At 49.0% G+C, this 17273-nt stretch overlaps 1 non-coding gene across 1 annotated transcript; it reads left to right on the top strand.

Annotated features, from left to right (window-relative positions):
* The first annotated feature begins 15700 nt into the window (after positions 1 to 15700).
* Positions 15701 to 15868, top strand: LOC120921741. The gene has a single exon (XR_005744942.1). It is a non-coding gene; the product is annotated as a U1 spliceosomal RNA (small nuclear RNA).
* The last annotated feature ends 1405 nt before the right edge of the window (positions 15869 to 17273 follow it).

Here is a 17273-nt window from a genome sequence, read left to right as displayed (position 1 = left end):
GATATAGGTAGGATATTTTTTTCAGGATAATGGGCAAGCGGAGCTCTCTCTGGATGCGACCTACTCCATTGCTCCCCAGGCCACGCCCCCCCGTTGGGACTTCTACAGCCCATTCCCAATGGGGAGCGCCCATGGTCACACCTAGAGGTGGACTTCATTGTGGACCTTCCTGTGTCCCGAGGCCATACGGTCATTCTCATGGTTGTGGATCGGTTCTCCAAAATGTGCCACTGTGTTCCATTCAAGAAGTTACCCACTGCACAGGAGTTGGCCACGGTTTTCGCCAGGGAGGTCTTCCGGTTGCACGGTTTGCCTAAAGAGATAGTTTCGGATCGAGGGAGCCAGTTTGTGTCCAGGTTCTGGCGTGCCTTTCGCTCCCAGTTGGGTATTCGACTCTCCTTCTCTTCGGCTTACCACCCCCAGTCCAATGGGGCCGCAGAGCGATCCAATCAAGCCCTGGAGAAATTTCTTCGTTGCTATGTCTCCGATCATCAGGACAATTGGGTTGACCTTCTGCCATGGGCTGAGTTTGCAAGGAACACGGCGGTTAACTCTTCCTCTGGGATGTCTCCCTTCATGGCCAATTATGGATTCCAACCTGCCATATTACCGCAGTCATTCTCTCCCCAAGATTTTCCGGATGTGGAGGACCACCTTTCTGCCCTACGTGCTTCATGGGTACAGATCCAGAGGTCCCTCGGGGTCTCTGCGCAGCGCCAGTGGCTCCAGACTGATCGCAGACGGTTGCCTGCTCCTTCCTACCAGGTCGGAGATCGTGTATGGTTGTCCACTCGCAATCTCAAACTCCGAGTGTCCACTCCTAAGCTGGCTCCTCGCTTTGTTGGTCCCTTCCGTGTGCTCCGCAGGGTAAACCCGGTTGCCTATGCTCTCGCGCTTCCACCTGGAATGCGGGTTTCCAATGTGTTTCACGTTTCCCTGTTGAAACCACTAATATGCAATCGTTTCACCTCCTCAGTTCCTCGGCCTCGTCCTGTCCAGGTGGGCGATCATGAAGAATACGAGGTGAGCGATATCCTGGACTCACGCTTGGTCCGTGGCCGGTTGCAGTTCTTGGCCACTGGCGTGGGTATGGTCCAGAGGAGCGTTCCTGGGTTCCCTCCGCAGATGTCCATGCTCCTGTCCTCCTCCGAGCCTTCCACGCGCGCTTTCCCCGGAAGCCGTATTTTGCGCCGTGGAGGAGGGGCCCTTGAGGGGGAGGTACTGTCATGGTCTTACCTCTTTGCAGGCTTCTCATCACTGACATGTGCTGGCATCCATCATGCTTCATGGGGTTCTTGTAACCTGCCTCACACTGCGGCTCCTCCTTCCCACTGGGAGGAGCTGGCTGCTCAGCATATATATATGACGGCAGCTGCAGCAGTTCCTTGCTTGGGCCTCTCGTCTGACACCCTTCTGTGATCGTGCTGCTTGCTCCTGATTACCGACCCGGCTACGGACGTTCCTTCTGGTTCCTGATCTCCGGCTTGTTTCTCCCCGTCTCTGGCTATAGACTCCGGCTTGGCTGACTTCCATCCCTGGTTATTGACCCTGGCATTGTTTGACGACTCTTCTGGCGGTTTCGATCGTCAGCGTGGACTTTGACCTTACTGTTTGGTTTTCAATAAAGTCTTCTTATTCATTTATCTGTTTTGTACGTCTGATTCATGCTTCCGTGACAGGGGAACACACCTCAGGAAAGTGACCAGGGGATTACAGGCTGGTATCACCCAGTCCCCGCCCTACTCTGGACCAATCAGTGAGCAGTATGGGTGGAGGAATGGATTTAGTGTTAATGACCCACCTGTGCTGATCTCTGTAGGAGTGTCCTCCTCTATAAATGTCCCCGTTATTCCATCCTCCTCCATAGACTGCTGATCATCCCTCACATACGTCTCTTCTTCTTCTGATTTCACCTCAAATTCTATATCGATTGGATCTCCACTCTAAACCAAGAGAATGAGAGAGAATATCATCTGTAAGATATAATCTTTATTATTGTGACATCACATCTATAAAATCCACACATCCCCCCACAAGTCCATGTCTAGATGTTCCGTCCCACCAACCTTTAAATAAGGAGGGATGGTGTGACCTTCCTGTGTGGAATCCCGGGAATACAGAGGACGGGGACATCTCTCTGGGGGGTCTCTGTAGCTGGATGACTCCACCATGGTGTCCTGGTACAGATCTTTGTGTCCTTTTGGAAACTCTGACTCCTCCATCACCCCATCCTCATCATGCTCCTCTTTTATCTCTTCTTTAATATTGACCAGTGTGGAATCCTGAGGACGGGGACATCTCTCTGGGGGGTTCCCATTACTGGATCCATCTGTAGGAAACACACACACTGACTGAATACATTGTTTCTATGTGTTTATCAGATGATGGGGGATCTAGGTGGAGCCTCCGTACTGCTCTCTCCTTTACAATAAAGTCTCCTCTTACCCGGTGATGTGAGGGGCGGCTGATTGTCCATCATGACGTCCTTGTAGAGATCCTTGTGTCCTTCTAAATACTCCCCCTCCTCCATGGAGAAATAGACAGTGACATCCTGACACCTTATAGGAACCTGACACACACAATGATACAGTCACCATCCAGACACACCCCTTGTCTGTTACTGGATAATGTCCCAGAATCCTCCTCACCTCTCCTGTCAGCAGCTCCATCATCTTCTTGGTGACTTCTAGAATCTTCTCCATGTTGTGTCTCTCTGGTTTTAGGGAGTCATATGGAGGCACTGTGATGGTCATGTGATCACCTGACTTCACAAGAGGAAATCTCTGTATTGGAGAACCAATAGGAATATCATGTTAGAATCCCTCTCACCTCTCCTGTCAGGTCTGTATTATTAATAGAGATAAGAGTGATGTCATGTGACCTCCCAGAATCCTCCTCACCTCTCCGCTCAGGTCTGTGTTTTATTAATAGAGAGAAGAGTGATGTAATGTGACCTCCCAGAATCCTCCTCACCTCTCTGGTCAGGTCTGTATTAATAATAGAGATAAGAGTGATGTCATATGACCTCCCAGAATCCTCCTCACCTCTCCGCTCAGGTCTGTGTATTATTAACCACTTAAAGGGGAGTTCCAGTTCTAGTTATTTACTTACTGATCTCAGAAGCAGGCAGTTTCCATTCTAGTTGTGGGCATCTGAAGCCCTCTCGTGTTCATTTCCTGGATTTCTTTTCAGCTATCTACCCATCATGCACCAGCAAATCTCGCACATGCTCAGTAATGCCTCAGGGAGGCCGTCCTTCTTTCTGACAGGTTGCTATGGCAATCTCGAGTCTGCAGAAGTTCCTGCCCCCATGCTATAGCAACCTGTCAATCACAACACAGGGAGGAAAGGAAAGAGAAGTCACATTAGGCAGGAAATGCACTGGCATTAATAGTGGTTGTGGACCGAAACAGGGTGACACCATCCTTATATTGGTTTTAATCTAGGGAGAGAGAGGAGCTTTCAGAATATTCATTTGCGATGTCGGGGTGGGCGGGACAAAGCGTCTATTTAACACAAGCCAATTATTTATGTATGCGGCTCCGCCCTGACCCCCATCCTATTGGCTGGCATTCCTGTGTCCCGCCCACCCCAACATCGCCAATGAATATTCTAAAAGCTCCTCTCTCTCCCCCTCCAGCACGGCTCAATGTTGCTCTACACAGTGACGGTGTGTGACACTGTCTTGTAATCTAGGGAGAGAGAGAAGCTTTCAGAATATTCATTTGCGATGTCGGGGTGGGCGGGACAAAGCAGCTATTTAACACAAGCCAATTATTTATGTATGCGGCTCCGCCCTGACCCCATCCTATTGGCTGGCGTTCCTCTGTCCCGCCCACCCCGACATCGCTGATGAATATTCTAAACGCTCCTCTCTCTCTCTCCCCCTCCAGCACGGCTCAACATTGTTCTCCCCAGTGACGGTGTGTGACACTGTCTTGTAATCTAGGGAGAGAGAGAGAGGAGCTTTCAGAATATTAATTGGCTATGTCGGGGTGGGCGGCACAGAGCAGCTATCGATCGCGAGCCAATAGGATGGAGTCAGGGCGGACCGCTACGTGTATGCGGCTCCGCCCCCTTTCTTAAGAAGCCAAATAATTGGCTGGCGATCAATAGCTGCTCTGTCCCGCCCACCCCGACTTCACCGATGATGTCAGAAAGCTCCTCTCTCTTTCTCTCTCTCCCTGCACACAGTAAAACGCGAGATTTCGGTAAAAGGCGATTCATCCCAGGAACCATTGCGAATTGCCTTGTGACTTGATCGCCTAGGCGATTAGGACCGGAAGCTGTGCATAAAAACAGGGACAAAAGGTATTTACCATCCAATTTTTTTTAAAATATTGCCCATTGTGAAAACTATGCATTAAGGGCATGCAGTACAGCCAAACTTAAAAAAATGGGTGGAACTCCTCTTTAAGGACCAGACCAATATACTGCTAAATGACCCAAGGGGTTTTTACAATTCGGCACTGCGTCCCTTAAGACAATTGCGCGGTCGTGCGACATGGCTCCCAAACAAAATTTGCGTCCTTTTCTTCCCACAAATAGAGCTTTCTTTTGGTGGTATTTTTATTTTTTGCGCTATATACAAAAATAGAGCGACATTTTTGAAAAAAAAACAATATTTTTTACTTTTTGTTATAAGAAAAATCAAATAAACTAAATTTTAGTCAAACATTTAGGCCAAAATGTATTCAGCCACATATCTTTAGTAAAAAAAAAAATCGCAATAAAAAAAAAAAAATAGCTACCTAGCGGGAACAGCGACACTAATACAGCGATCAGAAAAATGATCGCTTAGTGACACTGGCAATAGGGAGTGAAAGGGTTAACTAGGGCGGTGATCAAGGGGTTAAACCTTTATTAGGGGGGGTACGGGGGCTACCCTGAACCTAACACTAACTGCCTGTCACACTGACACTAAATGCAGTGATCAGTACATATATGATCACTGCATTCAGTGACACTGTGACAGGGAGGTGGGGGTGATCGCAAGGGGTTAATGTGCCTGCGTGTGTCCTGGTGTCAGTATAGTGTTGTGCAGACTCACTGGGCTAGATTCACATCGATTAGCGGATCTTTAGATCCGCGTAATCTATTTGATTTACGATCCGCCGGCGCAATTTTGCGAGGCTAGTGCAGTATTCACAAAGCACTTACCTCCAAACTTGCGCCGGCGGATCGTAACTCCCCCGGCGGAATTCAAATTCCGCGGCTAGGGGGAGTGTACAATTTAAATCAGGCGCGTTCCCGCGCCGATTTAACTGCACATGCGCCGCCGGCGAAATTTCCCAGTGTGCATGCTCCAAATGACGTCGCTAGGACGTCATTGTTTTCGGCGTTAATGTAAACTACGGCCATTCGTATTCGCGACCGACTTACGCAAACAACGTAAAAATTCAAAACTTGGCGCGGGAACGATGGCCATACTTAACATTAGCTACCCCTCATATAGCAGGGGTAACTATCCGCCGGAAAAAGCTGAACGCAAACAACGTAAAAAAAAAACGTCGGGCGTTCGTTTCTGAATCGGCGTATCTCCTCATTTGCATATTCGTCGCGAGTAAAACACGAAACGCCACCTAGCGGACAGCGGAAGATTGCAGCCTAAGATCCGACGGTCTAAGTCACTTACACCTGTCGGATCTAAGGGAGATCTATGCGCAACCTGATTCTATGAATCAGTCGCATAGATCCGACCGTCGGATCTCAGAGATACGACGGCAGAGGCAGAGGAAGTGACACACGGGGGAGCGCGCGGATTGGCTGGGTGCGATCCGGAGGGGGGCGGACAAAATCCCCTCATCGCTCGGACAGCCACGGGGACCGCCGCAGGTACCGGGGGGGGGGTCCACGTCTAGGCAGGGACGCCAATGTGCCTGTACGTGCCATTCTGCCGACGTAAATGTACATGCGGCGGTCCTTAAGTGGTTAATAGAGATAAAAGTGATGTCATGTGACCTCCAAGAAATCCTCCTCACCTCTCCGGTCAGCAGGTAGATGATCTCCAGGGTGAGGTTTAGAATCCTCGCAGTCATGTGACTCCGGTCCTGCTCCATGCTGATTGGTCATGTGATGTATACAGATTTACCTGTGGACCAATAATTAATAAGAGAGAATGATCTGGACTGTACTGGTTGTATAATATTAGTATGGGGGTGTATGGGGGATAATATGAGGGGTTCTATCATGTAAGAACGCCCCCCCAGTGGTCTTACACACAGAGGAACATTCAGTTTAGTGTTTGATATGTTTCTGGGGTCTGGGATCCTCCTTCCCTTTGGTCTATAACATTTCCCCACCTATGGGGCCGGAACCTTCTCTTTATATTGGAGATGTGGGGGGGGATAGGGGTGTGTTATGTAGACATAAAGTCTATGTCTATATAAACCTTCCCTACCCCCCCACATCTCCAATATAAAGAGAATGTTCTGGCCCCATAGGTGGGGAAATGTTCTGACCCTGAAGGGGTTAATGAAGGTCTCCACACTATATATGTGTGTATCATCATCTGCTGGAGATAAAAGACGTCACAGTGACTATGGAGGAAGAGGACGGACATGACGGGGTTACTGGGTGTAAATAGAAAATAAGATCTTATTACCTCCTCTGCTGCCTCTTCCAGCAACGTCTCCTCACTACTTCCTCCCGACTCACCTCTCACCCGGAACTTCCTGTCTGTACCTGACATCACTTCCTGTCTTCCATAGAGACTTCCTGTCTGCCATCTTGTGGAGATCAGAGGAACTGCAGAAACATCTCGTAGTGTGAACACGTCCTTGTGCTGGGTGTGTATGTACTGTATATCCTTATAGATGGGTCATCTCCACTCCCACCAAGGGGGATAGAAATATATTACTGCTTGGGGGAGGGGGGAGACATTTTGGCCCCTTTGATTTGTCAGTAAAATTCATGTGAGATTTAGTCATGTAGAACATCTGTTATATGGATACAAAGAACCCCAGCCGAGAGTAAAGGGTGGAAATGGCTCCTGATGCCCAGATTTGGGCAATTATGTCCCCAATATAAATAGAAAAAAACCTGCGCTATGTGTAACAACTCAAATACCTCCAGAAATAACTTCTACCGGACTGCTGCTGTAACAAAGGTAAGTCTTCCCTTTATCACCTAGAAGAGCATTATGTGTCACAGCGCTGTCCTATTGTGTGTGCCGCCCATCAATGATCACAAATACACTAAAATATGATGGGGCGTGGCACAGCTGCCGAGGTGAGTGGACACTGAGCTCTGTGCTACTGCCGATTATCAGCATATAATCAGCTTTACAGCTCTCCCTCAGCAGCCAGCAATGGTGTGGGGGCTTCCCTGCTGTCTGCTCTTCCACCCGACCAACACTGCAGGGGCGCCCGACAACTAGAACGATGACCCAGAGGAATGAAGAAGAGGCCGGGGCACCAGCCAGAGGCAGCCAAGATAGCCAATCCTCTCCCCAAAGATTTCATTTTTACGGATTTCTCGGTGGAGGTCCAGAAGCTGAGGGCCCAATACGATGATGTGAAATGCAGGCTGCACACATTACAAATTCCCTATGCCATGCTGTACCCCGCTAAATTACAAGTGGTGGTGAAAGGGAAAACCCACATTTTTCCTCCATGCACACTCCTGCGGGAATCGTTATTTGTGCTTGTTTATACGTTCATGTTTTTTTCTTCTTTCAAGTTTTTATGACTGTTTTGCCAATCCTACTGCAATTTATTGTACATGATTTCTCTGCATATGTTGTGCCAATACCACCTGATTACTCACAAGTAGGGATAAGCTTCGTGTTCGAGTCGACCAACGAACGTTATAGGGAGTTTGCGCCAAATTCGAGTGGCGTGTCACGGCCCATAATTCACTGAGGCATCGCAGTGCATTGCTGGCTGATGATTGGCCAAGCATGCACTATGACCCGCATGCTTGGCCAATCACAGCCTGCAAAAAACGGAGAGCCATAATTGGCCAAAGCCAGGGTGGCTTTGTCCAATTATGGCTCAGGGGGTTTAGCACACGCCCCACACTATATAAGGCCGCCTCCCTGGCAGCCTTGTGTAGTGTGTTGCGGTGGTTTCAGAGAGAGAGTGTCATTTTTTTGAGTTAGATAGAGCAGGCAGGCTAGTCAGTTAGAGTTACAGGGCCAGATTCTCGTAGTTAGCCGGGCAAGTGCTGTATTCTCAAAGCACTTGCTCCGTAAGTTGCAGCGGCGTAGCTTAAATCGGCCGGCGTAAGCCCGCCTAATTCAAATTTGGATCAGGGGGGTGTGTTTTATGTAAATGTACTGTGACCCGACGTGATTGACGTTTTTCACGAACGGCACATGCGCCGTCTGTGGAAATCTCCCAGTGTGCATTGCTCCTAATACGCCGCAAGGACGTATTGGTTTTGACGTGGACGTAAATTACGTCCAGCCCCATTCACGGACGAGTTGCGCAAACAACGCAAAATTTTCAAATTTCGACGTGGGAACGACGTCCATACTTAACATTGTTACGCCACACTTATGCCACCATATAGCAGGGGCAACTATATGCCTGGAAAAGCCTAACGTAAACGGCGTAACTTTACTGCGTCGGCCGGGCGTACGTTCGGGAATTCGCGTATATAGCTGATTTACATATTTTGAGGGGTAAATCAGCTTATACGCCCCTAGCGGTCAGCGGAAAAATGCAGTTAGGATCTGACGGCGTAAGAGACTTACGCCTGTCGGATTTAAGGGAAATCTGTGCGTAACTGATTCAAAGAATCAGGCGCATAGATACGACGGCGCGACTCAGAGATACGACGGCGTATCTGGAGATACATCGTCGTATCTCTTTTGAGAATCTGGGCCACAGTGTGTAGAGGATATATATGCATCCCAGGTGTTGTATATATATTTATACACTGTATTGAGTTTAGCTAGATCCGCTCTTCCTAATATACCGATAGGCAGGCAAGTGATTGTGCTAGCTGCAGTATTTTCACGTGGTGTACTGTCTGTGTCCTCTTCACAGTGTGCACCTAAAGCTACATGGTGTGTGTACTGTCTGTGTCCTCTGCACAGTGTGCACCTAAAGCTACGTCAATAGATTTGCTGGTGTTCTCATATTAATTCCTACAGGCAGGGATCATCAAGTATTGTCAGTATTTGTGCAGCTACATCTCCCTGCAGGCCGTTAGTATGTCTGGAAGGACAACAAGGAGAGGCACAGAGTCACAAGCCGATAAAAGAGGGCAAGCAGGCTCTGGGTTTAGAGGCAACAGTGCTGGTCGTGGACACAATGCATCCTCATCAGCACGTGGCCGTGGGACACGCTCGTCTATTTTTTCGGCAGCTGGCCGTGTTGAGCCGCAACATGCCGAAGACTTGGTAGAGTGGATGACCAAGCCGTCTTCATCCTCTCTCACCCAGGCTCAGGATACTTTGTCTGGCAAATTAGCTGCCAAGGCGTCCTCTTCCCTCTGCTCAATGGCATCAGTCACTCCTTCCCTAGCCCCACCATGTCCTCCCGAGGAGTCCCCCGAACTGTTTGACCACAGTGTTGGGTACATGCTGCAGGAGGATGCGCAGCGTTTTTAAGGCTCCGATGATGATACACAGCTAGAGGAAGGCAGTAACGTGAGCCCAGAGAGAGGGGGTGCCCAAGAAGGGAAGCAATCTGGCAGTCATGTTCCCCCAGCTGCAGCATACTGCCAGGTTTTCTACAGTGATGAGGAGGGAGGGGATGATGAGGTCACTGACTCCACGTGGGTGCCTGATAGGAGAGAGGAGAAGGCACATCTCCAACAAGGCAGGATGCCCTCCAGGGGCCAGCTTAAGGGCAGCACACCGGCTGCATCACACCGCAGAGCTCCTCATGTGCAGGGCGCTGCTGTCTCTCAGCGTTATTCCAAAAGTTATTTGGCGTGGGACTTTTTGCAGCGGTGCATCAGATCGCATCGCTGCTATTTGCAACATATGTCTCAAGCGTATCTCGCGTGGCCAAAAGATCACCCGCTTGGGCACCATATGCTTGACCAGACATATGTTGACCTGCCATGCAGTTCGTTGGCAAGCGTACCTCTAAGAACAAAGCGGAACTTTCCTTGCTCCTCATCAGCTGGGATCTCCAACCCCACTATACCCTCAGTCCTCTCTGAAGCCTGCACTGATAGGACTGAAGGTATAGAATTAGTTGTGTCACAGCCAAGTACTTGCGGGCAATCTACTATCGGTATACCAATGGCAGATTGTACCAGGCAAATTTCCCTGCCCCAGCTGCTGTAGCGCAGAAAGAGGTTCTCTCCCAGCCATCCACATGCCCAGCGTTGAATGCTAGCTTAGCTAAATTGCTAGCACTTCAACTGCTGCCTTTTCAGTTGGTAGATTCTGCCCCCTTCCGTGAGTTTGTGGAATGTGCGGTACCTCAGTGGCAAGTTCCCAAATGCCACTTTTTCTCACGGAAGGCGATTCCAGGCTCTCTACCGCCATGTGGAAGGCAATGTCCATGCCTCGCTGGACAGGGCGGTCAGCTGTAAGGTGCATATTACCGCTGACTCATGGTCCAGCAGGAATGGACAAGGACGTTACCTATCTATCACGGCGCATTGGGTGACTCTGCTGGCAGCTGGGAAGGATGCAGGACAAGGTGCAGTAGTGTTGGAGGTTGTACCCCACCACGCCTCCAAAATGCTACTACTGGTTGTGACACACCTCTCTCCTCCACCCTCTCCTCTTCTTCCTCTGTGGCCTCTTCCTGTGCTGATGTGTAGCAGTGCTCCGTAGGCGTTCAAGGGGCTACGCAGGCAATGAGATGCCATGCAGGGCTTGAGCTGGTGTGCTTGGTGGACAGGAGCCACACTGGGGCAGAGGTTCTGTCAGCTCTGCAGGGGCAGGCTCAGAGGTGGTTGACGCCACATCAGCTTAGGCCAGGAATAGTGGTTTGTGACAATGGCACCAACCTCCTCTCCGCCCTGCGACAGGGACAACTGACCCATGTGCCCTGTTTTGCTCATGTCCTTAACTTGGTGGTGCAGCGGTTCTTGGGCAGGTACCCGGGATTTCAGGATGTCCTGAGGCAGGCCAGGAAAGTCTGTGTGCATTTCCGACGGTCATATAATGCCACTGCTCGGCTGTCAGACCTCAAAAAGGAATACAACCTGCCCAAGAACCGCCTAATCTGTGACATGCCCACCAGGTGGAACTCTACGTTGGCCATGCTACAGCGGCTGCACATGCAGCAGAGGGCCATCAATGAGTATCTGTGCCAATATGGCACCAGTACAGGGTCAGGGGAGCTTGTTTTTTACCCACGCCAGTGGGCCATGATCAGGGATGCATGCACTGTCCTGTCACCATTTGAGGAAGCCACGAGGATGGTGAGCAGTGACAGTGCATGCATCAGTGAGACTGTCCCTCTAATTCACCTGTTGGAGCACACACTGCATGGAATAATGGACAGGGCTCTTGAAGCAGAACAGAGGGAGGAATAGGAGGACTTCCTTGCCTCTCAAGGCCCCCTTTATCCAGACAGTGGTCCTGCTTGCCCGCCTATCACACAGGAGGAGGAGGACTGTGTCAGCATGGAGGTGGAGCCTAGCACTCAGCAGCAGTCTTCAAGGGACCAATTACAGTCTTAAGAAACCCATAGATTTGTACATGGCTGGGACAAGGTGGCTGCGGATCCTGTCATCCTCAGTGACCCAGAGGACTCGGCACCGAATGCCTCAGCAAACCTACGCTGTATGGCCTCCCTGATCCTGCAAAGCCTGCGGAAGGATCCTCTTATTCATGCTATCAAGGAGAGGGATCATTACTGACTGGCAACCCTCCTTGATCCACATTACAAGAGTATTTTGCCAGCGCAGAGGGAGCAGAATATAATACATCTTTGGGAGGCCTTGCAACGCGTTCCCAGAGACTGGGAGGTAACAAAATCCTGGTCCTGGACAACGTGTTGCTGAGGCTTCGGTCAGTCACAGAAGGAGCGGTGGAGAAGGTGGCCGTCTGACCGATGCGTTCAAACAATTTTTTAGTCCGCAGCCCCAAGGTATGACCGGTTCCAGCAACCATCACCAGCGTCTGTTTTACATGGTGCAGGAATACCTAGGGGCAAGATCCGACTTGGACACCTTCCCCACCGAAAATCCTCTGGCTTACTGGGTTTGAGGATGGATCACTGGCCAGAGCTTGCACAGTATGAAGGTTCTGGTGCGAACCGAACAGGGGGGTGTTCAGCTCATTCCTATACACCACCCCCTTATGACTACAGACATCAGTATTACCGCATGGAACATTAGGGGGATAAAAGATACCGTTACATGGAGGACGATAATGGACTCGTTGGCACACTTTGGCACTTCCATATCTTGTAGGAAACTCATCTGACTATGGATTCTACTCACCGTTTACATTCTCGTGCTTACCTATTGCAATATCATTCAGTCTTTTCATCATATGCTAGAGGTGTCAGTATTCTAATCTCCATTAACCGCTTGCCGACTGCCGTGTGACGATATACGTAGTCAGGATGGCACGGCTGTGCATATGGGCTTACAGGTACGTCACCTATAGGATGCGAGCCATAAGTTGTGAGCGCACCGCCGCCAGCGCGTTTGTGACCCAGTTGGGAGCTCCGTAACTGTGCCCGTGGGACCTGCGGACCCAATCGATCGCCGGTGTCCCACAATTGGGTCACAAAGCTGAAGAACGGGGAGATGTCAGTGTAAACAAACCTTTCCCTGTTCTTCCTAGTGACACTGTCAGTGATCGTCTGTTCCCTGTCATAGGGAGCGACGATCAGTGACGTGTCACTCCACGCCCCCTAATAGTAAGAATCATTCACTAGGTCACACTTAATCCCTACAGGATACCTCTTCATTGCCAGTGTCATTTTCACAGTAATCAGTGCATTTGTATAGCACTGATCACTGTAAATATGACAATGGTCCAAAAATGATGTCAAAAGTGTCCGATGTGTCTGCCATAATGTCGCAGTCACGATAAAATTTGCTGATCGCCGCCATTACTAGTAAAAAAATATATTAATAAAAATGCCATAAAACTATCCCCTATTTTGTAGACGCTATAACTTTTGCGCAAACCAATCAATAAACACTTATTGCATTTTTTTTTTACCAAAAATATGTAGAAGAATATGTATCGGCCTAAACTGAGGAAAAAAAACGTTTTTTTTATATATTTTTGGGGATATTTTTATAGCAAAAAGTAAAAAACATTGCATTTCTTTCAAAACTGGCGCTCTTTTTTTGTTTATAGCGCAAAAAATAAAAATCGCAGAGGTGATCAAATACCACCAAAAGAAATCTCTATTTGTGGTAGAAAATGGACGTCAATTTTGTTTGGGAGCCACGAACGATCGCGCAATTGTCAGTTAAAGTGACGCAGTGCCGAATCGCAAAAAAGTGGCCCGGTCTTTGACCAGCGAAATGGTCCGGGGGGTGAATCGGTAAATTAATTTGGAATTAAACTAATTGCACTAGTTCTGGTATCAATGGGGGGAGATTTACTAAAGCTGATGCGCTCAGAATCTGGCTTAGCTCTACATAGTAGCCAATCAACCTCTAACTTCAGCCTGTTCTATTAAAGGGTCACTAAAGGAAAACATTTTTTTTGCTGAAATGACTGTTTACAGGGTATAGAGACATAAAAGTTAACTGATTCCTTTTAAAAATGATTAAAAATTGAATTTAATCTATCATATAATGTGCCTCTAGGTTCACTTTCGGTTTTAAAGGTACATAAATGAAGTTCCGGGTGAGAGGTGAGTCGGGAAGACTCACAGAACAAAAACAAACAAATCCAGGGCAGTGTTTTGTTTTTAAAATGAATCTGATTGGTTCTGAGGGGTTTTAGACACACAGTAATGACAGCTTAGACCACCGTGAGAAAGCTCCTAGTACGATGGTTATAAGGAAACAGGCAACCAGGAAGTGTGGAGATCACAGCAGAATTACAGCTACTTCAAAGCAAAAACGAACAATGAGGACATGAAACCAGTACTGCAGTAAGGTAAAGGAAGCTATTTAGCTAAAAAAAAAAATCCTTTAGTGACCCTTTAAGCTTTGGCAATAAGGCCGGGTTCACACTACGAGATGTTTCTCTGGCCTGCAGTTCCTCTGAGATCCACAAGATGGCAGACAGGAAGTCTCTATGGAAGACAGGAAGTGATGTCAGGTACAGACAGGAAGTTCAGGGTGAGAGGTGAGTCGGGAGGAAGTAGTGAGGAGACGTTGCTGGAAGAGGCAGCAGAGGAGGTAATAAGATCTTATTTTCTATTTACACCCAGTAACCCCGTCATGTCCGTCCTCTTCCTCCATAGTCACTGTGACGTCTTTTATCTCCAGCAGATGATAATACACACATATATAGTGTGGAGACCTAGATTGACCCCTTCAGGATCAGAACATTTCCCCACCTATGGGGCCGGAACATTCTCTTTATATTGGAGATGTGGGGGGGATAGGGAAGGATAAACTTTATGTCTACATAACACACCCCTATCCCCCCCCCCACATCTCCAATATAAAGAGAATGTTCCGGCCCCATAGGTGGGGAAATGTTAAAGGCCAAAGGGAAGGAGGATCCCAGACCCCAGAAACATATCAAACACTAAACTGAATGCTCCTCTGTGTGTAAGACCACTGGGGGGGGGGGGGGTTCTTACATGATAGAACCCCTCATATTATCCCCCATACACCTCCCATCCTTATATTATACAACCAGTACAGTCCAGATCATTCTCTCTTATCAATTATTGGTCCACAGGTAAATCTGTATACATCACATGACCAATCAGCATGGAGGAGGACCAGAGTCACATGACTGAGAGGATTCTGAACCTCACCCTGGAGATCATCTACCTGCTGACCGGAGAGGTGAGGAGGATTCTGGGAGGTCACATGACATCACTCTTATCTCTATTAATAATACACAGACCTAAGCAGAGAGGTGAGGAGGATTCTGGGAGGTCACATGACATCACTCTTATCTCTATTAATAATACACAGACCTGATCGGAGAGGTGGGTGAGGAGGATTCTGGGAGGTCACATGACATCACTCTTATCTCTATTAATAATACAGACCTGACCGGAGAGGTGAGGAGGATTCTGGAAGGTCACATGACATCACTCTTATCTCTATTAATAATACACAGACCTGACCGGAGAGGTGAGGAGGATTCTGGGAGGTCACATGACATCACTATTATCTCTATTAATAATACAGACCTGACCGGAGAGGTGAGGAGGATTCTGGGAGATCACATAACATCACTCCTATCTCTATTAATAATACACAGAACTGACCGGAGAGGTGAGGAGGATTCTGGGAGGTCACATGACATCACTCTTATCTCTATTAATAATACAGACCTGACCGGAGAGGTGAGGAGGATTCTGGGAGGTCACATGACATCACTATTATCTCTATTAATAATACAGACCTGACCGGAGAGGTGAGGAGGATTCTGGGAGGTCACATAACATCACTCTTATCTCTATTAATAATACCGACCTGACCGGAGAGGTGAGGAGGATTCTGGGAGGTCACATGACATCACTCTTATCTCTATTAATAATACCGACCTGACCGGAGAGGTGAGGAGGATTCTGGGAGGTCACATGACATCACTCTTATCTCTATTAATAATACAGACCTGACCGGAGAGGTGAGGAGGATTCTGGGAGGTCACATGACATCACTCTTATCTTTATTAATAATACTTACCTAGCAGGGGAGACACCATGATCATGAAGGTGGTTCTCCCAGGGCGAGGCTCGGCCATTGCACTCTGGTCATGGTGTCTTCCCTGTCGCTTCTCGGCCTTTTGGCTAGGATCAGGTGTGGTATCTGTTCTTATCAGTTGTCAGCGGAGCGCTGAAGCACCTCCTACATGGGGAGGGTGGATGCAATCCAATGACGTCATTGCACCTGGAAGGATGGTTTCAGCAGGGACTACGCCGTGCTGCCCGATAGTTGCTGGGGGCCGGCCCATGGTCGAGTCTGAGCCATCTGGAAGGGTGCTCCTGGTGAGGATGGGTGGCTGCACTTGGTCTGGTCTTTTTGCCAAGTTCTAGTCTGGCCTTCTGGCTGGCTGGTGTAAGTGCTATCTCTGTCAGCGATCCAGTAGGAGTTGCTGGTACTGCCCTGAGAGTAGACGGAGTAAGGCCATGCAAATCCGCCGGGTTGACGGGGGGTCTAAAAGGGCTAGTATTGGTGGAGGCTGCTAACTGGAGCGGCAGTTCTCCCCAAGAAAACCTTGGAAGGCTCTCTAGCTGGCAGGGATGGAGGGCTGCACTGGCCAGTCGGGGGGTTAGATTTGGAAGAAAATGCCTATGGTGCATGTGCCCCCGGAGTGGCAGTCCAGGGGTATCTGAGAATTACTTTGATTTAAGATACCACGGTCACTGCACCAGCTATATGCTTTTTTTAGCACCTGCCTCCTGGGCCGGGCCTTTTGGCTAGGACCGGAGGAATTTTTTATTCCTGGCCGGAGGACCTGGTCATTGTATACCACAATGACCACTTCTTCACTCTCCTCTCCACTATCCCTTTCCCCACTTTATTTAATATATTGCCTATGTTTTGTCACGTTTTTGTCTTTTTTTGTTTGTGCACGTATTGTCTCACTGTGTGATCAGTAGGGTGCGGGTATTGCACATTGGTCACTTTATCTCACTCTCCCATCTTCCTTCTCCCCACTTTCATTTTTTATTTTCCCCCGTGTTTGTCTGTTTTGTCACTTTTTTGTTTGGTGCACTGCACTTTTAGTGTGACGAGTAGGGTGCTGGTCCTCGGACCCGCTCTGAAAGTCTTGGGAGTTGGTGGACCCGGCCTTCTGGCTAAGTTCGCCGGCTCTCATGGGGTCTCCCTTTGGGGGAGCCTCACCGAGAAGTGTTCTGTTTTGGCAGTCCCTCCGAGGATGTTGGGTCCTTGTGGCTTCGGCTGCCTGGACCAAGATGGGTCCATATGGCTTCGACTGTATGGACCACAGTTACTCTAGTCCCTGCCAGGAGCCTAACGCCCCGGGGGATCAGAGCTGGGTCCTCTTCGGAGGACCACTTGACGATGCACCCGTCACAGTTTTTTGTTGCACCTCTTTATGTGTGTGCACATTTTTCCTGCACCGGGTGGAGTTTTTGGGCTGTGCTCTGCACGCCACAGGCTTTTCAACAGAAAAAATCAGTAGGGTGCGGGTCCTCGGGCCAGCCCTGAACGTCTTGGGAGTGGGTGGACATGGCCTTCTGGCTTAGTCTGCCTGCTCTCATGGGGTCTCCCTTCGGGGGAGCCCC

The sequence above is a fragment of the Rana temporaria genome (genome assembly GCF_905171775.1).
Source record: "Rana temporaria chromosome 4 unlocalized genomic scaffold, aRanTem1.1 chr4a, whole genome shotgun sequence".
NCBI classification, from domain to species: Eukaryota; Metazoa; Chordata; class Amphibia; order Anura; family Ranidae; genus Rana; species Rana temporaria.
This window is presented reverse-complemented; position numbering and strand designations above follow the sequence as displayed.